Source organism: Globicephala melas, chromosome 9, assembly GCF_963455315.2.
Source record: "Globicephala melas chromosome 9, mGloMel1.2, whole genome shotgun sequence".
NCBI classification, from domain to species: domain Eukaryota; kingdom Metazoa; phylum Chordata; class Mammalia; order Artiodactyla; family Delphinidae; genus Globicephala; species Globicephala melas.
Genome location: NC_083322.1, coordinates 83,713,552 through 83,737,194, shown reverse-complemented (window position 1 = coordinate 83,737,194; position 23,643 = coordinate 83,713,552). Strand labels below are relative to the sequence as shown.

The 23,643-nt window shown below is 34.3% G+C and overlaps 1 protein-coding gene across 13 annotated transcripts in view; it reads right to left on the bottom strand.

Annotated features, from left to right (window-relative positions):
• Positions 1 to 23,643, bottom strand: part of MAGI2 (membrane associated guanylate kinase, WW and PDZ domain containing 2) — a 1,362,215-nt gene that overhangs the window by 817,774 nt on the left and 520,798 nt on the right. The window lies entirely within an intron of this gene.

Here is a 23,643-nt window from a genome sequence, read left to right as displayed (position 1 = left end):
CACACTGTTGGTGGGAATGTAAATTGGTACAGCCACTATGGAGAACAATATGGAGGTTCCTTAAAAAACTAAAAACAGAACTACCATATGACCCAGCAATCCCACTCCAGGGCATATACCTGGAGAAAGCCATAATTCAAAATGATACATGCACCCCAATGTTCACTGCAGCACTATTTACAATAGCTAAGACATGGAAGCAATCTAAATGCCCATCAACAGATGAATGTATAAAGAAGATGGAATATTACTCAGCCATAAAAAAGAACAAAATAATGCCATGTTCAGCAACATGGATGGACCTAGAGATCGTCAAACTGAGTGAAGTAAGTCAGACACAGAAAGACAAATATCATATGATATCGCTTATATGTGGAATCTAAAAAAAGGGTAAAAATGAACTTGTTTACAAAATAGAAGTAGAATCATGTATGCAGAAAACAAACTTGTGGTTACCAGGGGATAAAGCAGGGGAGGGACAAATTGGGAGATTGGGACTGACATATACACACTACTGTATATAAAATGGATAACTAATAAGAACTTTCTGTACAGCACAGGGAACTCTACTCAATACTCTGTACTGGCCTATATGGGAAAAGAATTAAAAAAATATATATATAGCACTGCCAGACATAGAGAACAGATTTGTGGTTGGTAAGGGCAGGGGGGAGGTGGGGGAGGGATGGAATGGGAATTTGGGATTAGCAGATGCAAACTATCACATATAGAATGGATAAACAACAACAAATGATTTTAAAACAGTTAGATATTTGTATGAGAGAAATGAGCCTCAATCTAAACTTTACAGCATATACAAACTTAACTCTAAATACAACGGAGGTATAAATGTAAAACCATAAAACTTTTAGAAGGAAATATGGGAGAAAGTCTGTGTGGCCTTCAGTTAGGCAGAAAGTTCCTGGACGTGACACCAAAAGCACATTCCATTAAAAATTCTGAAAACTGGACTTACTCAAAATTAAAAACATTTGCTCTGTGAAAGATGTTAAGATAATGCAAAGACAAGCTATAGACTGGAATAAATTATTGGGACATTATATATCTGACAAAGAACTGGTATCCAGAAACATATAAAAATATGTTTAATGTCACTAGCCATTAGGGAAATTTAAATTAAAATCATGATGCGATTTCACTACATAACTATTAAATGGCTTTTAAAAAATTCTTGACAATACCAAGTGTTGGTGAGGATGTGGAACAACTGGAACTTTCATACAGTAGTGAGAATGCAAAATAGTAAAGCCATAGTTGAAAAAAGTTTTATAATTTTTTTGCAAAGTCTAACACTAGAAAATAAGAACTTATGTTTACACAGAAACCTGTACAGAAATATTTATAGCCAAAATCGAAAGCAACCCAAGTGTCTTTCAATGGATAAATGTATTTAAAAAAAACCTGTAGTACATCCATACAATGAAATACTACTCAGCAATAAAACGCAACAAACCACTGATATATACAGATATTTGGATGAAGCTCAAAAACATCATGTTGAGTGGAAGAAATCAGTCTCTAAAGGTTACAGACTGTATGATTCAATTTATATGACATTCTCAAAAAAGAGAAACCATAGCGACGGCAAACAGATCGGTGGTTGTCAAGGGTTAAGGATGGTGGGAGTTATGACCACAAAGTGATAGCACAAGAGATTTTGAGGGGTGGGCTGTGTATCATGGGATTATATGAATCACATGTGACAAAATTCCAACTGTATACTGAAAAATCCACTTATACATGTTAAGTTAAAAAATAAAATTTAAAAATAAATGTAAAAAACAGGCTAGACAGCAAAATGGAAAGTCATTCAGAGAGAAGGGTGAGTCATTTGTCATCCTAATAAACCATACCATAAAGGTACATTACTTATGTTCTCTTCAGAATTCTGTAATCTATTCTCTCATCTTAACTTTGGCATCAGAAATACCATTAAACTCATGTATAACAATTTTTACCTCTGACAATAATTAGGATTGTATATGCTCATATTGTCCATCCTGTGGGAAAATGATAGAGTAGTTAAAGCCCACATAATATGAAGATTAGACGAACTCCTAGAATTACTGTCAATTATGAATGATAGGAACTAGAATCTATAGTGTGTTTTATTTATTTTATATCTATTTGTTTATTCATTTATTTATTTAGGCTATATAACTTCTGATGCAATATGTGCTTCTTATATATAATATTATACATGTGGCTTGTAAGTACTTAAAAAAATCCAAAAGCATTGTATTCTCTTCTTGAGATTAAACTTTTTAATCAGTAGAATTAAAAATAATGATGCCTAGGGCTTCCCTGGTGGCGCAGTGGTTGAGAGTCCGCCTGCCAGTGCAGGGGACATGGGTTCGTGCCCCGGTCTGGGAGGGTCCCACATGCCGCGGAGCGGCTGGGCCCGTGAGCCATGGCCGCTGGGCCTGCGCGTCCGGAGCCTGTGCTCCGCAGTCGGAGAGGCCACAACAGTGAGAGGCCCGCGTAACGCAAAAAAAAAAAAAAAAAATGATGCCTAACTTGTCTATGTCAGACAGTACATTTAAAGATCAACTAAGTAAAATTACCTAAATTACTCTAAGATTGTAAAAACATTACTGTGTTGTTTTTGATACAAAATGAGACAGTGTTTGGGGTATGTGTGTGTTTGTGCGCGTGCATGCACATACTCACTGAAATTTAAGGACACTGCTATCTAAATCCCTTGAATAGCACATAGTAATCTTCCTTCTCCTGGAATTCTCCTTTTAATTTTCTATAATTTTTTAACGTAGTATGGTTAGTTGTTTGCTCATAAATTGAAGACTTCAAAAGACTATTTCCTATCATCAGATACTCAGTCTCCTCCATTTCCAAAATATCTATGGCTAAATGGCTTAGAAGGGAGCCTATTAGCAATGATTTGGATGGTAAATATTTTTGCACTACAAGGAGCTATTCGACTACATATATGTCATGCCAGGGTAATTTTAATGCAGTAAGGTATAGAACCAGATGGGGCTACTGGAAAATAATCATTTGATGTGAAGGATATTCTGGATCCTTTTATTTTTCTCATAGGAAGGTGTGTCTGATGATATGGAAAGCAAACTACGTTTGCAGAGTGACTTCACAAATTGGAAACTTAGAACTGAGAGGTTAACACTAGGATTAAGTGATTGTTTCCAAGTTTGTTTGCTTGTTTTTTTAACTGTATTAAGAAATACAGCAATGTGCTAGATCCCACGTCATCTTGGTATTTACATATACCTGCATTGTTTTCAGTTTTCTGAACTGTCAGTAATGTCAGCAAGGAAACAGGGAACAAATAGTGGCCAGCTCCTTGTGAAGCTTTTTCTCTGGAAATGTATTAGTAAGTCCCGGTTTTTTGGGTGTTCTAAGTACCTTACACATAGAGCACAGGCCTCTACTTGAAAATTAATTTATCTTTTTCAGGGACTGAATTCTGCTAATAGTATTCCACTAAGGAAAGACTACTTATGTGTGAATTGCTGCCTCATTCTTGGCCCTTTATAACCTGTTTTTATTTACAGTTTCAGTAAGGGCTACTGAGTAAATGCTCCTATTTCTGAGTGTGAACTGCTGAACAGGCCATTTAAAGGGAATGCCTAAGACCTGGTCAAAGTAAATTATACTTATACTATTTATGAGAGTGGAAGAGTTAAAAGGGTTAAGGGATTAAATAACGTGATCTGACATCATTTATTTTGCCAATCTCAGCTTCATCTTCTCCTTAGTGTACAAATTATTCTTGAAGTAAGAAAGAAAGAAGAGAAAATACTTACTCTGATATGTGTGTGCATGTATATGTGTATCTCCATATTGTCTACTTAGTCGATTGTCACAGAATATGGATTTGCCCCTATTAGGTAAGACAGAATAGCTTTATCCCTGTTAATTACTGGAGTGTGATTTTGAACTCTTGCTCGCCTTTCTTTAAATCTTACCCTTTTGTGGTTATTATTCCCATTTGTACCTTATTGGAAGATCTGTTAGTGAAAAACCTCAGGCTGAGAAACTTTTTTTTTTTTTTTTTTTTTTTTTTGCGGTACGCGGGCCTCTCACTGCTGTGGCCTCTCCCGTTGCGGAGCACAGGCTCCGGACGCGCAGGCTCAGCGGCCATGGCTCACGGGCCCAACGGCTCCGCGGCACGTGGGATCTTCCCGGACCGGGACACGAACCCGTGTCCCCTGCATCGGCAGGCGGACTCTCAACCACTGTGCCACCAGGGAAGCCCTGATATTCATTTTTTACACTTTAGGAGCATTTGTAATGGGTAAATTTTTTAGAGAACTGACCATTTATTGAAAAGTTGGTTTACTATTTGATTGTATCATGACGGTACAACAAAATTCTAAAAATGTTAATTTCCATGGTTTTGCTTCAATGGAAACAGACTAAGTTTTTTTCAAGTTACAACCACTGTAATGTTTCCATTGATGAGAGTAAAGAAATGGTCTTGGTGAAATAAAAAGATGAAGAAAGCACATATTTTAATCATTTTGTAATGCTATTCAAAGGTGTCTAAAACTCTATAGCAATAAGATAGTAGTATTTTCTACTGGTATCTCTCTTTTTTTTTTTTTTTTCAAATGGGAGACATTTGATTATACTATGGAAAGAATAATAATTTAGTTCATCTTTGGTTCCTTCAAGTGCTGTACAGGGTGAGGAAATTTTACTATTAAATCATGTATTTTCAAATTGTTTTTTTGTTTATGCTCTTCTAAAACTGGATTTTGTTTGTGTGGGTGGTGCTTTCTTTTACCTGCTTTCCTTGTTTTATTCCTCTATCTTCAACAGTTTTGTTTAACAGTTTTAAAAGACATTTTTCAAAGTTTCACAGACATACACTCAACATATATAATTAACTTCTTTCCAGTAGGAAAACACAATGACAGTATAAGGGTAGGAATACACTACTAAAAGTTTTTGCCCTCCTGCTGCCTATATTTTAACAAGAAAATATGCCTGAAGTATTCAGTGAACAAGAACAAAAGCAATTAAAATCAGAGATCTTCTGTTGAGGAAAACAAATGCTAAGTTTTCCTTTAACTTTGTGAGTCAAGTAAGTTATGAGTTTACTATGCAAGCACCTAGAAAATTAGAAGTGCTTGGATATTATCTGAACTATTTTCCAAATGAAGTTCCTTCCAACTACTTGGGCATTAATCAAGTCAATATAAAGTATTTTTTACTGTCTAAATAACTTAGTATTGCAGATTCATGAAAAACATACAATATCAAGGCAACCACCATTGTTTTTTTAGGGACTGGAAAACCAGGTCAACTCACAAAATGTGACTCATTAATCAGAATTTTCAATTGAAGACTTAAATTGTAAGGCAACTTAAAAAGGTTATCAGTCAACATAAGCGGCCTTATTTTAAATAAACAAGTTCATAGCACTTAAATTACCACCTTGTAACTGTAGAATGAAACTGGTGTCCCATGAGTAGGATGATTTAATTGGGATTGAAAGCTTTGGTTTGCCAGTCTTGAGAAATGAGTTTGAAATACACAAAATTTTAGTAGCAAATTATTTTAGTAGCAAATTAAAGAAATATATTTAGGTGACAAAGAAGTAGTATGGTGGATGAAAAGGAAGGAAGGTAGAAGAATTGGAACTGTTAGATATCAAAAGAGAAAGAACTATTTGTTTCTCCTAAAATGAAAGGTTAAACTTCCAGCCTGTCTTAAGAAAACCTGGAAAATTTTCCAGTGACAAATTAGGAGTAAAGTCCAACTGGTGCTCCCTCCAAATAGTCATTAGTGCTGCTTAATAATTTCTCAGAGTAACTGTTAGTGTCATCTTCTCTTATGTCATATACATCAACACACACACAGACATTTAAAATGCATAGTAAATGCTACTTTCATAAAGACTAAATTCTGATGGAAGTTCCTCAGATTAGTCTTTTCACTTTCCCATAACCATATTAAGTAAAGGAACTAAATTCAACAATGTACTGTCATATACAGTGTAGGCATTTGGTTACTGATAAACACATTTAAATAAAGATAAAATTAAGGTGTCTGTTGAGTGTACACATCTCTTAACGGTGACTGTGTAAAGAAATATACAATAATAGAAACAAATTAACTAAATTATATATAAAAATTATAATCAAAAAGATAAAAGTGATTTAGGAAGTTCAACATAAACCTATTGTTTTCTTTCATTCTTTAGCTAAGATTCAATCTTATGTGCTAAACTGAAGGTTCTTCTCTTCTAACTTGCTAGATAACCATTTACCTTTTCTGAAAATAATGCATGTATATGTTGGTCAATATTTACCGAAGGTTTACTATCTATAAAGCATTGGTATTGGCTATTAGTCACCTTGGTTTTTATCTATCCAATTTAAAAACGAGGATGAGTCCCCAATGATTTGAAAACTCATAGCTACATAGCAAAACACAAGTGGTGTGAATGTTCATAGAAGCTTCATTCATAGCAGCCCAAAACTGGAAGCAACCAAGATGTCCTTCAAAAGGTGAATGGATAAACAAACTAAGGTACATTCATATAATGAAATATTATTCAAGGATTAAAATAAATAAGCTATCACAGCATGAAAACACATGGATGAATCTTAAATATATTTTGATAAGCGAAAGGAGCCAGTCTGAAAGAGCTATATACTTTAGGGTTCCAGTTTTTTGACATTATGTTAAAAGCAAAACTAGAGATGGTAAAAAGATCAGTGATTTTAGGGTTTGGAGGAGAAGGCAGTGCTGAATAGGTGAAGCCAGAAAAATTTTAGGGTGGTGAAACTGTTCTGTATAATGCTTCAATGTTGGAGGCATGACACAATGCATTTGTCAAAGTCCACAGAATTTTACAGCACAAAGAGTTAACCTTCATGCATGCAAATTAAAAAATATTTAGGCAGTCAGGGGAACCCCACGAGGAAATGCAGAAGGTCACAAAAATAATCTAACTGCATTATAAATGTATGAAATGACCTCACTGATGGAGGTGAGGGGAAAAGGTGCTGACCTAAGTAACTTTGAGAATGAGTGAACTGTAGAAGTAGAGGTAAAGCAACCTGAACTTTATTACTGTATTCTAATTGATAATATTATTTCCCACAGCGGTACAAGTGAACAATTCTGATATGGATATAGATGATATAGATATAGATTTCTCTTGGAATTGAACAATTAAATAAATAAATGTTTAATGGTAAGAGCCGGATTTCTCACTGTTGGAGTAGGAGGTTACAGACAAGCAAGAGGAAGACAATGATCTATATGGTGGTAGATTAGAGTTGGAGACATCATTATGAATTCATGTTTAGCTTAATATAGATACGGATGGTTAAATATAGAAATATTTACAGATATGTGTATATATACAATTAGTATACACATATATTTCCTTGCTGTGCCAGTTGAAAAGATCTAGAAGCAACAACACCCAAGTATCAAGCATTCACAGGGCCCAGATATTGGTTTCTAATACCATTCTCCAATAAAAGGAACCAGGACTCCATAGAGAAATGTATGATTCCAGGACTGGGACAGGAAATATACAAGGTGAGCTGGAAACAGTTCATACTGTCAGAAAATAAGAAAGTACCAAAACTGTGAGATTGAGATTGACATATATACACTAATATGTATAAAACAGATAACTAATAAATAAAATAAAATTCTAAAAAAGAGAGATAATGAGCACCTTGGCTACAGTCATGTGGATGAACTGAAGGAAGGTGAGAGCATGGATTCCATGGCTATTTAGAAAGTTAAATCATCTGGATTTACTGAGTAAATGGGGAGGAAACCAAAACCAAAAACAAAACGGAAAGAGTCTAGCATGACACTCAAGTTTCTGGTTTGAATAGGAGCAGGTTCTAGCCTATGAGAACTGACTTGCAAATGCTCAGCAACATGTAGTGTGCAATTGGTGTGTAATGTTGACTCACTACCTTTGTACAAGGAGCACTAGGGATGTCAGGTGATGTTTTCTGACTTGAACTCCTTGGTAGGTGCGATATGTCTTCAGTGATTAGGAACTTCCCTAGGGCTCCCTAACATCCAAATTATTTCAATCAAGAGACAGAGACTTGCAAGGGTTGGGAGGGGTGGATAGGTGGAACACAGGATTTTTAGGCAGTGTTAACTACTCTGATATTATAATGGAGGACACAAGTTACATATTTGTTCAAATGCATAGCATGCACAATAGTAAAAGTGCCAATCTAGGTTCATCAGGTGTCACAAATGTACCACTTTGAGGGGAATGTTAATAATGGGGGAGGCTATGTATGTGTTGTGGGTACAGGGTATATGAGAAATCTCTGCACCTTCCACTCATTTTTGCTGTGAACCTAAAACTGCTCTAAAAGTAAAATCAAATTGAAAAAAGACAGCTGCAAAGTAAAAAAAAAAAAAAAAAAAATGGAAATGCCAAACACACACACACACACACACATACAATTGGAGCAACAAGATAAATAAAATAGTGTTGCATTATAACCCAGAGTATAAAATAAATATGCATGAGTCCATACTGATACAAATAAATGATTGTATAAATAAATGGGGAAAAGAGAAAACTCTACACAAAGGAATTTCCAATAAACTATGCAGATATTCCATCCTCAAGGAGGCATAGCACAACTCCCTACCCCTCCAGTGTGTATTATGCCTACTGACTTCTTTCCAAAGATTACAACATGGAAAGAGTGAAAAAGAGAATACAGTGGAGAAACCTGACAAACATTACCTGAGTTAGATGATTAAGGTCAACAGCATCAGTGATAAGTCATGTTGATAGTACATATCCTAGATATGATGTGATAAAAATGGTTCTTCACCTTTGTGATTTTTTCCCCAACATATAATTCTACTCTAATAATGATTTAAAAATCAGACAAATCCCACTAGACACATACTCTACAAAATATGACCAGTATGCCTCAAAAATATCAAGGTCATTAAAAACAAGGGAAATCTGAGAAATTTTCACAGCCAAGAGGAGGAGACATGATGACCAAACTTAATATGGTATCCTGGACGGTATCCTAGAAAAGGAAAAGGGCATTAGGTAAAAACCAAGTAAATCTGAATAAAATATGGACTTTAATTAATAGTAATGAATCAATATTTGTTCACTAATTGTGACAAATGCGCCATACTAATGTATGATGTAAATAAAAATGGAAACTGGCTGCGGAGTATATGAAAACTCTTTGTACTATCTTCACAAATGTTCTATGAATCTAAAATTGTCCTAAAATTAAAAAAAAAATTTTTAAGTAGTTTCACATGCTCAAGTTGTTACCAACATACTAATTTCCAGTAACTGCATATAAAACTGGTTCATCTTTTTTTTTAAAGTATAGTTGATTTACAATATTATATTAGTTTCAGGTGCACAACACAGTAATTTAACAATTTTTATAGATTACATTCCATATTAAATTATTATAAAATATTGGCTATATTGCCTGTGCTGTACATTATATCATTTTAACTTATATTATGCTTAGGGGTTTGTACCTCTTAAATCCCTTCACTTATTTTGCCCTTCCCTCCACCCTTCTCCCCTCTGGTAACCACTAATTTGTTCTCTGTACCTGAGTCTGTTTCTGTTTTGTTATAGTAACTCATTTGTCTTAGTTTTTAGATTCCACGTATAAGTGAAAACATACAGTATTTGTCTTTCTCTGACTTATCCCATGAAGCATTATACCCTCCAGATCCATTCATGTTGTTGCAAATAGTGAAATTTCATTCTTTTTTATGACTGAGTAATCTGTTGCATTTCTATACAATAATAATGAACTATCAGAAAGAGAAATCAATAAAACATTTACAATCCCATTTACAATCACATCAAAAAGAAAAAGAATACTTAGGAAGAAATTTAATGAAGGAGATAGATGAAAGACCTATAATCTGAAAACTATAAGACATTAATGAAGGAACTTGAAGACAATACAAATAAATGGAAAGGTATCCCGTTTTCATGGATTGGAAAATTAATATTGTTAAAATATCCATACTACCCAAAGCAATCTACAGATTTAATGCAATCCCTATCAAAATATTCATTACGTGTTTCACAGATCTAGAACAAATAATCCTAAAATTTCCATGGAAACACAAAGACTCCGAATAGACAAGACAATCTTGAGAAAGAAAAACAGCTGCAGGAATCACGCTCCCTGACTTCAGACTATACTACAAAGCTACAGTAATCAAAACAGTACAGTACTGACACAAAAACAGACACATAGATCAATGGAACAGAATAGAGAGCCCAAGGACAGGAATAAAAACACAGACGTAGAGAATGGACTTGAGGACACGGGGAGGGGGAAGGGTAAGCTGGGACAAAGTGAGAGAGTGGCATGGACATATATACACTACCAAATGTAAAATAGATAGCTAGTGGGAAGCAGCCGCATTGCACAGGGAGATCAGCTCGGTGCTTTGTGTCCACCTAGAGGGGTGGGATAGGGAGGGTGTGAGGGAGATGCAAGAGGGAGGAGATATGGGGATATATGTATATGCATAGCTGATTCACTCTGTTATACAGCAGAAACTAACACACCATTGTAAAGCAATTATACTCCAATAAAGATGTTAAAACACACACACACACACACACACACACACACACAAAAATAGAGAGCCCAGAAATAAACTTATGCTTACATGGTCAATTAATTTATGACAAAGGAGGAAAGAATAACAATGGGGAAAAGAGAGTTTCTTCAATTAGTGGTGTTGGAAAAACTGAACAGCTACATGTAAAAGAATAAAATTAGAACATTTTCTCAAACCGTACACAAAAATAAATTCAAAATGGATTAAAGACCTTAATGTAAGATCTGAAATTATAAAAGTCCTAGAAGAAAACATAGGCAGTATGTTCTTTGACACAGGTCTTAGTAATATATATATATATACATTTTGGTTCTGTCTTCTCAAGCAAGGAAACACAAGCAAAAATACTCAAATAGAACCTAATCAAACTTAAAAAAGTTTCATGGAGAAGGAAACCATCAACAAACGAAAAGGCAACATACTAAATGGGAGAAGATATTTGCAAAAGATATGTCTGATAAGGGGTTAATAACCAAAGTATATAAAGAACTCATACAACTCAATATTAAAAAAAAAGAAAAATGGGCAGAGGACCTGAATAGGCATTTTTCCAAAGAAGACACGCAGATGGCTAACAAGCACATGAAAAGATGCTCAACATCACTAATCAGCAGTGAAATGTAAATGAAAACTACAATGAGATATAACCTCACACCTGTCAGAATGGTTAGAGTCAAAAAGACAAGAAATAGCCAGTGTTGGTAAGGATGTGGAGAAAAGGGAGGCTTTGTACACTGTTGGTGGAAATTTAAGTTAATACAGCCACTATGGAAAACAGTATGGAGGTTCCTAAAAAAATTAAAAACAGAACTACCGTATGACTCAGCTGTTCCACTCCTGGGTATATATCCAAGGAAAATAAAAACACTAATTTGATAAGATATGAGCACCCCAATGTTTGCAGCAGCATTATTTACGATAGCTAAAACACAGAAGCACACTAAGTGTCCATCAACAGATAACTGAATAAAGAACATGTGGTACATATATACAACAGTTCATCTTTTTTAGAAGAAGAATATTTGACTCCAAAAAAAAGCATACCAATTTCAAAAACTATATCTGTCCAAGGAAATTCGCTAATTCTTATGTCAACTCAGTAACACCAAATTCAAAGGACAGTTGCACATATTTGAAACAACTCTAAATTTATCAAGTTCAGCAAAGCATTCTTCAAATTTCAAGTATTTTGTGCAGCTTCAAGATTGATATAACACTGTTTCTCGCAATTACACCTGTAAATTGATTCATGTTAAGAAGTGTGCAAAATCATTTTTATTGATTTGTATTATTAAAAGTTTATGAAAAATTTCAATTTCAACCTAAACTCTTGTAACTGTCCACATAGATCACAAATAAGTTTTTCTTTTCTTGGAGCTTCAAATTTACTTAGTTTATGTGCCATATGATATTTGCGAGACAATGTTAACACATACTGCCATTTTTTGTCTTTGTTTGTTGAGTATCGGGCAAGCATTTCTTTTATTTCCCGAAAAATTTCAGTTGGAGTTAACAATACAGTAAATTTTAATGAATACTTTCCACAATTCAGTCAAAGGGCACTGTTAAAGAACATGACATCTTTAAGTTCACTGTATTCTATTTCTCTCGACAGTTCCTTAAACAGATGATGTTCCATAACATTAACATATATATACAAACGATTTTAACAAGTATATCCGTGACATTTTTCATAGAATATGCTTCAGAAAACTCAGTACAAATATTTCTGGCATCACACAGTGACATAAAGCCAAAAGAAAAATGTCAGTCTTTTAAAATTCCAATAAATTCAGACTTTTTACATAACATGTCTGGAGCATCAACCAGATGAAAACTTAATTTTTATCATATGGTACTGAAATTCTTCTTTGATAGTTTAAAAAAATTCAAAAATATCTATCTCAAGAACTTGAATTTTTTAGTCCGTGAATTTAGTTTATTTGTAAATTTGGAAGTCTTTTGAGAAGAAAACATCCAAGGAATTAATTGGACAGTGTCTCCTATATTGTATAACTATTCTAAAGCTAAAGAAGAGTAGTTGTGATTTTTTCAAGTTTTGAATCGATTGATACTTAATATTGTTAGAAAGTTCTTTTATATTATGGTCAATTATTTGGTGACAACTGAAGATTCTTCATTTTTTTAATAAAATATTTCTTTTAATCTTTTCTAACAAAATTTCATTAATTAACATAACAGGTTCTTTTTTTCTTTTAATAATTTTCCCATCAAAATGGTTTTCTTTTTTAGTGTAAGAATCTAAAAATTTAGTGTAATTTAGTGTAAAAAAGCCATTTTATAGCAGTCAAAAGTTATAAGTTTAGAATTTGTTAAATATCATTTAAATTGTTTTATTTGACATTTAATTCCATGTCAGCAACTAACTTTGTCAATTTTTCATTACTGTTGAGAGAAAACTGCTTATTAAATTCACTATGTAATTTCTCGGAAGGTCTCTTGATGATGACCGCGTCATTATCTTTAAAAATCATTTTATGCAACAAACAGCTCTGCCCAGCAAATTGCAATTGTCATTTATAGTGAAATATGTAACATATCTTTATCTGCTCTGCTTTTCTTTACTATTTCAACTGTAGTACTAGCATCTACATTTCCACTCGATTCTGTATCTACTATATACCTTTTATTATTATTATTATTATTTATCATATACCTTTGTTTTAAATTTGAAAATGTGTTCATATTTACTTTTTAAACTAGAAATACAATTTAATTAAATTACCTATGGTTTTCATACTTATCACTGCAATTTAACCTGTCTGCATAAAATGTTCAAATAAACAAATAACTGTAAAAAAATGGGGGTGAGGGATAGGTTGGGACTTAGAATGTGGTTCAAAGATGGTCAAGGGCTGGCAGGAGCAAAGTTGAGATGTAGCTTCTATCCAGACACAGAAGCCCAGAGAGGGAATAATTCAGGGTACCCTTTGACACACAAGCAGAAAGGGTCCAGTTGTCATTCTAGCCAGTCTTTGGCTTTATTCAGAAGGTTACTACCTGATAATCCCATGGAAATAGTAGCCACATTTCCTCTTTGGGATTTGAATACTGTATACCAGCAAAGGCTTTGATAAATAGGATAAAGGCTCTCCTAATTTCTCATTGATTTTAGGAAAGAGTATGGCAGCCTTTAGGAGAAAGAGGGATTTAAAGATACAAGAAAGTGACATATTTCTTCTTTTTATATGCAATAATTTACAGTATAACATTTGATTTGAACTACAAGCCTCCCATTTCTTTTCTTTTCTTTTCTTCTTGGCCACGCCGCATCCAACCAGGGATTGAACCCACGCCCTCGGCAGTGAAAGCACAGAGTCCTAACCACTGGACTGCCAGGGAATTCTCAGAATCTCACTAAGTTCTACTGATTTTTTTCAAATCCAAAGCAAGGACATAAGCCTGGAAAATACCTACTAGTAGCAGCAACAACAGCAATATAAAATCCATAAATTATCAGACAAACCACAATTTCATTTTTAGACTTCATGCCTTGTTAGGCTCCATCTAATGGCTAAAGTTTTCCACTCTTCAAAATCCCTGTTGCTAAGAGTGGGTTAAGCTTCTATATACTGCTAGTTACTCTGAATATGAAATGTACCTAGACTTGGCTTTACAGAACAGTGCAACCAGTTCCTGATTTGCCCCACTCAGTTCCTGTACTTTCTACTTTCCTCCTTCCCCCATTATTTCAATTACTATTTTAAACACAAACACCTCTTCTAAAAACAATTTGTTTTTTTCCTTCTGAAGTTATGTAATGTACATTTCATATCTTCACTGTATAGAAGCATAAATTGTTTTAATTGCCAAGATGTAATCGAGGGAGTCACATACTTTAAAAGAGCATTATAATTTTCCTGTAAAACTTACCCACACTGGTGGTTATTTTCACAACTGAACTTTAAAAGGAAGGGTCCATTTGGCTGCCTTTGAACTGGTGACATTTTTTAGGCTGTCATTACCTACAGAAAGAGTGAACCAGTGTCTCAACATGAATGAGTGGGAAGTGCCCTTAAAAAATGTTTTTCAGAGTAAGGTTTTCTTTCTTTCTTTCTCTTGCTATTTTTTCAAATAAAATAAACCTGGATTAGAAATACATCAAACCCTAACTGAAGTTGCCCAAAGTATTCTCAGAAGCAAAAAAAAGCCAATCATTTTCCTTTGCATATCCCTTAGATACAGGGATGTTATAAATTAGTAAATTATATGTAAATTATATTTGTGATTTCGGACTAGTAAGAAAAAAAAAACACTGAATATATTTTTTGTTTTTCACTTTGTATTCAACTAACATTCATTTAATACTTGACATATATGCTACAAAGTTTTTAAAAACAGTTTTGGAAATAGATAACTATATAAAATCCAATCTCTCTTTTCAACCAAATTTTAGTTTACTAGAAGTTATAAAATGTATAAATATAATTCAGTTCATGGTAATTGTAAAGACAGTTGGAAATAAAGTACTAATTTGCCCCTGCAGACCCACCCTCTACCATCGTTCACTCTGCTCTGTTATCCTGAAAGTATGATCTATAGGAATGACATTTATAACCTTTGGGTTTGACCAATGGGGAGCACCAGCATGCCTTCATGAAATAAGAGAGAGCTATAAAGTTGGAATATTTGGTGGGTATTTAGTTTCTTAGCTTCTTCCTTATGATGTCAGTGTGAGCTAGAATGTGCACCTGAGCCAAGGCCTCAATGCCTGACAAAGTTTCTTCTGTACACAGTTCTCTCTGTGTCTGCTTCCTGCTAACTGATCTCTTTCAGGTCCAGAGGTAGTAACTGGTAGAAGCACCAGGGGAGAACCCCAGGGTTCAGCAATATTCCTTCCTGTTGCATTATACCCTGCCTAATATCTGAATTTGAGTGTACCATTTCTTTCCTTTCAGGACTCAGAAATGAATGGTTTTGAGAACAAACTGATCAGTTCTAGCTATTAGGAACAATTCTATGATCTTTGATTATGTAGTAAATGCTAATTAGATTGGAAGTGAATTTTTTTTTTTCTCTAGTCCACAGACAAAAATCCTTTCACTCATTGTGAAAGAAATTATAATGCCCCCCATTTAAAAAAATGTAAATATCAAAAAAAAATGTAAATATCAAATTTTACAACTCCTGGACAGTAGGAACATGATTCTTCACCTCTGCTTCTCCATGCTTGAGATATAATTAACATGTCATAAACTGTATCCTTTTAAAGTATACCGTTCAGTAATTTTTAATATATTTACAAGTTTGGGCAACCATCACCACTATGTAATTCCAGAAGGTTTTTGTCACTCCCCAAATAAATCCCACACCTCTTAGCCTTCTCTCTCCAGCTGCCCTATCTCCCTAAGCCCTAAGCATACACCAATCTACTTCCTGTCTCTATAGATATGGTTACTCTAGAAATTTCACATAAATGGAATCTTACAATACATGGCCTTTTGTGTCTGGCTTCTTTCACTTTGCAAAATGTTTTCAAGGTTCATCTATGTTGTAGCATGTATCAGTTCTTCATTCCTTTTCATTGTCAAGTAATATTCCATTTCATGGATATACCACATTGTACTTATCATCAGGTGATGGACATTTGGGTTGTTTCTACTTTTAGGCTATTCTGAACATCCATATACAGTTTTTTATGTGGACATATGCTTTTATTTCTCTTATGTATACATCTAGAAGTGTTTTTTCTGGGTTATATAAATAACTCTATGCTCAACATTTTGAAGAAGCACCAGATAGTTTTCAAAAATGGCTGCATCATTTTAACTTCTTTTCAGGGCTGTTTGACAGAGTTCCAGTTTCTCCAAATCTTCACCAACACTTGTTATCTTCTGTTATTTTTTTTTATTATAGCCATCCTAGTGGGAAGAAATGGCATCTTGTAGTTTCTCCACAGCTTTTAAATTTTATGAATAAAAATAATTACATAATTCTATAATAGTGATTAATTAGTAAACTAACGTAGCATGCGGTACATGAAGATGGGTGGGTTGAATCCCATGAGAACAGGAGGGGACAATAAACTTGATTTTTCAAGTTAGTATCCAAGGCCTTGACTCGAAAGGAAAATATTATTCTCCCATAGAAAAACCAGAATGTTTCCCTAAGCAAATGAATCTTTTACCTGTGAAAAGCAAAGGAGGTTGGTCAGGACATTCCCAGGCCATAAATGTGTAACAAAGAGAATAAAAAGAAAACCCAACAGGGTTTAGCATATCATTCCTCATACTCAAAAAGGAGAGTTTAGCATGGGTTCTAAAGGTAGAAGAATAGAAGTGGCAGGAAGGAAATGTGAAACCTTCTTCTCTTTAAGGAGGGAGAGTAGGGTTTGGAGGAGGGCTCTTTCTGCAGGAAAGGTAAGTCTTGTGGGTGGCAAGGGCCATTCCCAAGTAGACTGTCTCTGAATGGGGCAATAGGTAGTAGAGTAGTGGGGAAGGTTGGCAGCAGGATGTTGAGGGCAGGTATCTTGGAGGTTAGATACCAGCACATGTCTCACACTCAGAAGAACACTGTGTCATAAAACATGCCATAAAGACACTTGAGTAACCCCAAGGAGGAGAAGACCTCCATTAAAATGATTAAAAGTTAATTTCCCATTAACCAGGCAAAAAGGGGATCCAGTCCAGTATACTTTAATTTGGAAAAAATAAAGTAATATAGCATTCTTGTCAATGAGTGTGTTGAAGTAAAATTCATGTGAACTGTCTCCTGAAATTAAGGCTCCTGTGTTAAAATCAGGCACACTGATTTTATACAAATCAGTGTACAAGAAGCAGGGGGATATCATATACTTAATATTGCCCTTAATTCAGAACACTTTCTTGAAAGTTTGCTTTATGACCACAAGAGGAGTGCCTCTGGCATTTTGGAAGTCCCTTGGTGTGGATGCTGGAAAAGATTCTCTTGATTTGCAAAGATCATCTGGTAAAGGTAGAACAAGTTTTCTTCCCTCTTGAGAGCATCTTCATTACCAGGGTGGGAATCTATCAAGCTAATCACATAATCACATAATCACAAATTGAAGGTAACAATTTGTCAGATGTTCCATGCTCTTCAAAATAGTAATTAATATAAAATGTTTATCTCCTTAAAGATGTTATAAAAATATTTGTAATCCTATTTTATTTACAGAAATAATTTCCTTTGACCAGAAGACAAATGTTTATTAGTCTGAGCCATAGAGAGGAAACTATAATTGCTTTTTCTTAGAAAGGTGTTGGTTATTGGTCATCTTGGTTATTTTCTACTCAGTTGTATAATAGTCTTCCTTCCACAATGCAGCAGTGCCCACAGATTTTTATCTTCTCTTTATCTTGGATTCATCATTTTCTAATAAGAAATATCACAATATGGCAAGAGAAAAAGCAATGGGTATTGACATAGAGTTTTCTTTCATTCTGTAGCCATCATACCAGCAGAAACCAGTGTTTTTAATAAATGTGTTGGTAACTAATTTCTACAACACCACAATCGATATGATGTTTAGAAGCAGGATAAGTTTCCAATATAATGCAAGTGAATTCCATTTGCTCACTTCCGCCCTCATTTTCTTTACAGAAGAAAAAACCGAGGCACACAGAAGTCCAAAGTCATGAAGTGGGAAAGTTGGAACTTAAACTGGATTTTTAAACTATTAATCCAGTGTTTTCCTAGTATGCCAGAAGGCCTATACATTATGTCATACTCTCAGAAATTGTCAAATATTTATTTCAATATTATTTTTTATCTCTATAGCAAAACTGTTTATGAAAATTTGAGTTTATCTTTTAAATTTATTCATTATTATTGTTTATTGGTAAAGCAGATGAATATAAATTAAAAATAAGAATAATTTACACAACTATAAAGCTATGTCAATATACTACTTTTCATATATTAGTGATAACCTCTCTTTCTTTGGAGGCATCGTATTTGTTTTTCAACTTAATTACTTCCATGTAAATGATTGAATGAAGAGCTTTCTACTAATAAATGATTTGAAGTGATGATTTTGGCATTTTCTAGACTTATAGTGCTAAAGCTTAGGAACATACATGGCAATGTCCTCCTTACTTGCCCTCCAGTCTCCTGAATCCTTTCTTTCAAGCATTTAAGGTGCCAAACCCCTCATCCTGATTCCCATGAACTCAGCACTTCTAGCACATTACAGGCATTGCAAGTACAAGTGTTTTTCTTAGAAATTATACCCAGCTCTCCTTTCCTCATGTTTACACAGAGTTCAGGTAATTATTAAGTCATGCATATAATAATAACTAAAATTCTTGCTGAGTTGAAGTATAATTCATCATAGATTTTCCAACGCATAAATTCACTTAATTCTTCACAATAATTACATAAGGTGGACATTGTTATTATTTCTGTTTTATAGTTGAGACAAAAACTAATTAAGTGATCAGCCCAAACAGCAGTCAGGATGTGGGCCTCACTCTTGAAACTTAAAATTCCCTGCAAAGAACTCTCTGCTGTGCCCCAGCCTTCCAAATGCCAACGAAACACTCTTTTCTAACTTCTTACTCCATGTTTTTGCACATTGTTTCTAGTTCAAAAACAATTTTTTTCAAGGAGGTAAGCACACCCTAATCTAACTTCTTGTTATGGTATATGTGCTCAATATTTATGTTCAGTTTAATTAAATCAATTTTCACTTGTTGATATGCTCTCTATCGATTTTCTTATGTCAATTAGGTATATTTCTTTAGAGACATTCAGAATTTTTCCATTTTTATTATAGAAGACAGAACCAAAATAATTGGTCACTGTGGTCTTTGCAATAGCAAGCTTATGTGGAGAATTTAAGGTCTACTTTTATTATCCTTCATGGTATTCATCAGATAATTTCTACTAAAAATGAATTAGCCAGATACAGCACTTTTAACACTCTAATGAAAGGCAACACTGAAAGAAGATATACATCTCTCTTTTAAAAAGTTAAGTATTTCTTAAATTTTGGTGACATATTGGCTAATATTTTAAATTAAAATATATTTTTAACTGAAATATTATCAATGAATTCAGATTACAAAAAAATTCCAACAAGATTTTATGATTTAAGAATGCTTAATTTTATGTCACCACCTCAATGATTTTTCTTACAAGAAGAATGACCATACTATGTTCTCTGAAATCTACAATATGTTCCTTTGGGGCTTTTCATTAACAGAGTGGCTTTTGGAAACACAACCGGGATAAGAACTCAACATCTCAATAAAAGCCATTGAAAAACCAATTACTTGATAATTCCAGGCTTTTAGCGGGGTATATGTAGGTTTTCTGAAATAATTTATCTGTTAAATAATTGAGGTTTCCTTGACATTGGTAGATTGACTCTCCACATGCATCTTCATAGCATCCATTTTTCTGAACTATGCTCTGAAACTTGACCTTTGAGTTAACAATTGGTAACATTCATTGTAGAAATTTGTTCCAAATAATGGTCTGGCTGGATCTAGTCAATTAGATCAAGATGTCCTGTTTTATCTAAAATATCCTGTTTAGTTAACTTCTTGCGGATTATTTTCTTCATATATATGAATCCTAAGAGGCAAACATAAAACTGGAACATTGCATATATTTGATACTTACTACTAGCACTCAGTACAGAGTAATCTAATCAGGATCAGGTTAATGGAAGGCTGAATGCTGGTGAAATAGGGTAACTGATCCTAAATGTCACTGTTATTCCAACTGGTTAGTCAATTTTTATCTACTCATTAAGTCACTTCTTCCATTTTTTCTCTTCAAAATATTATGACCAAAAATATTAATAAAAATTTTAAAAAAGAGAAGCAAGAAGAATTACAATCCTGCAGTCTATGGAACAAAAACCACATTCACAGAAAGACAGACATGATGAAAAGGCAGAGGGCTAAGTACCAGATGAAGGAACAAGATAAAATCCCAGAAAAACAACTAAATGAAGTGGAGATAGGCAACCTTCCAGAAAAAGAATTCAGAATAATGATAGTGAAGATGATCCAGGACCTCGGAAAAACAATGGAGGTGAAGATCGAGAAGATGCAAGAAATGTTTAACAAAGACCTAGAAGAATTAAAGAACAAACAAACAGGGATGAACAATACAATAACTGAAATGAAAACTACACTAGAAGGAATCAATAGCAGAATAACTGAGGCAGAAGAACAGATAAGTGACCTGAAAGACAGAATGGTGGAATTCAATGCTGCAGAACAGAATAAAGAAAAAAGAATGAAAAGAAATGAAGACAGCCTAAGAGATCTCTGGGACAACATTAAACTTAACAACATTCACATTATAGGGGTCCCAGAAGGAGAAGAGAGAGAGAAAGGACCAGAGAAAGTATTTGAAGAGATTATAGTAGAAAACTTCCCTAACATGGGAAAGGAAATAGCCACCCAAGTAAAGAAAGTGCAGAGAGGCCCATACAGGATAAACCCAAGGAGAAACATGCCGAGACACATAGTAATCAAACTGGCAAAAAGTAAAGACAAAGAAAAATTATTGAAAGCAGCAAGGGAAAAACAACAAACAATATACAAGGGAACTCTCAAAAGGTTAACAGCTGATTTCTCAGCAGAAACTCTACAAGCCAGAAGGGAGTGGCATGACATATTAAAAGTGATGAAAGGGAAGAACGTACAATCAAGATTACTCTGCCCGGCAAGGATCTCATTCAGATTCTATAGAGAAATCAAAAGCTTTACACACAAGCAAAGCTAAGAGAATTCAGCACCACCAAACCAGCTCTGCAACAAATGCTTAAGCAACCTCTCTAAGTGGGAAATGGAAGAGAAGAAAATAATCTACAAAAACAAACCCAAAACAATTAAGAAAACAGTAACAGGAACATACATATCAATAATTACCTTAAACGTGAATGGATTAAATGCACCAACCAAAAGACACAGGCTTGCTGAATGGATACAAAAACAAGACTCATATATATGCTGTCTACAAGAGACCCACTTCAGACCTAGGGTCACATATAGACTGAAATTGAGGGGATGGAACAAGATATTCCATGCAAATGGAAATCAAAAGAAAGCTGGAGTAGCAATACTAGCATCAGAAAAAAAAAGACTTTAAAATAAAGAATGTTACAAGAGACAAGGAGGGACACTACATAATGATCAAGGGATCAATCCAAGAAGAATATATAACAATTATAAACATATATGCTCCCAACATAGGAGCACCTCAATACACAAGGCAACTGCTAAGAGCTATAAAAGTGGAAATCGACAGCAACACAATAATAGTGGGGGACTTTAACGCCTCATGTACACCAGTGGACAGACCATCCAAGCAGAGAATTAATAAGGAAACACAAGTTTTAAATGACACAATAGACCAGAGAGATTTAATTCATATTTATAGGACATTCCATCCAAAAACAGAAGATTACACTTTCTTCTCAAGTGCACATGGAACATTCTCCAGGATAGATTACATCTTGGGTCACAAACCAGGACTCAGTAAATTTAAGAAAACTGAAATCATATCAAGCATCTTTTCACACCACAATGCTATGAGATTAGAAATCAATTACAGGGAAAAAAATGTAAAAAGCACAAACACATGGAGGGTAAACAATACACTACTAAATAACCAAGAGATCACTGAAGAAATCAAAGGGGAAATCAAAAAATACCTAGAGACAAATGACAATGAAAACACGACAATCCAAAACCTATGGGATGCAGCAAAACCAGTTCTAAGAGGGAAGTTTATAGCTATACAAGCCTAACTCAAGAAACAAGAAAAATCGCAAATAAACAATCTAACCTTACACCTAAAGGAATAAGAGAAAGAAGAACAAACAAAACCCAGAGTTAGTAGAAGGAAAGAAATCATAAAGATCAGAGCAGAAATAAATGAAATAGAAACAAAGAAAACAATAATAAAGATCAATAAAACCAAAAGCTGGTTCTTTGAGAAGATAAATAAAATTGATAAACCATTAGCCAGACTCATCAAGAAAATGAGGGAGAGGACTCAGATCAATCAAATTAGAAATGAAAAAGGAGAAGTTACAACAGACACCGCAGAAATACAAAGCATCCTAAGAGACTACTACAAGTAACTCTATGCCAATAAAATGGACAACCTGGAAGAAATGGACAAATTCTTAGAAAGGTATAACCTTCCAACGCTGAACCAGGAAGAAATAGAAAAAATGAACAGACCAATCACAAGTAATGAAATTGAAACTGTGATTAAAAATCTTCCAACAAACAAAAGTCCAGGACCAGATGGCTTCACAGGTGAATTCTATCAAACATTTAGAGAAGAGCTAACACCCATCCTTCTCAAACTCTTCCAAAAAATTGCAGAGGAAGGAACACTCCCAAACTCATTCTATGAGGCCACCATCACCTTCATACCAAAACCGGACAAAGATACTACAAAAAAAGAAAATTACAGACCAATATCACTCATGAATATAGATGCAAAAATCCCTAACAAAATGAAGTGGAGATAGGCAACCTTCCAGAAAAAGAATTCAGAATAGTGATAGTGAAGATGATCCAGGACCTCGGAAAAAACAATGGAGGTGAAGATCGAGAAGATGCAAACAAAATCCAACAACACATTAAAAGGATCATACACCATGATTAAGTGGGATTTATTCCAGGGATGCTAGGATTCTTCAATATACACAAATCAATCAATGTGATACACCATATTAACAGACTGAAGAATAAAAACCATATGATCATCTCAATAGATGCAGAAAAAGCTTCTGACAAAATTCAACACCCATTTATGATAAAAACTCTCCAGAAAGTGGACATAGAGGGAACCCATGTCAACAGCATAAAGGCCATATATGACAATCTCACAGCAAACATCATTCTCAATGGTGAAAAACTGAAAGCATTTCCTCTAAGATCAGGAAGGAGACAAGGATGTCCACTCTCACCATTATTCAGCATACTGTTGGAAGTCCTAGCCACGGCAATCATAGAAGAAAAATAAATAAAAGGAATACAAATTGGA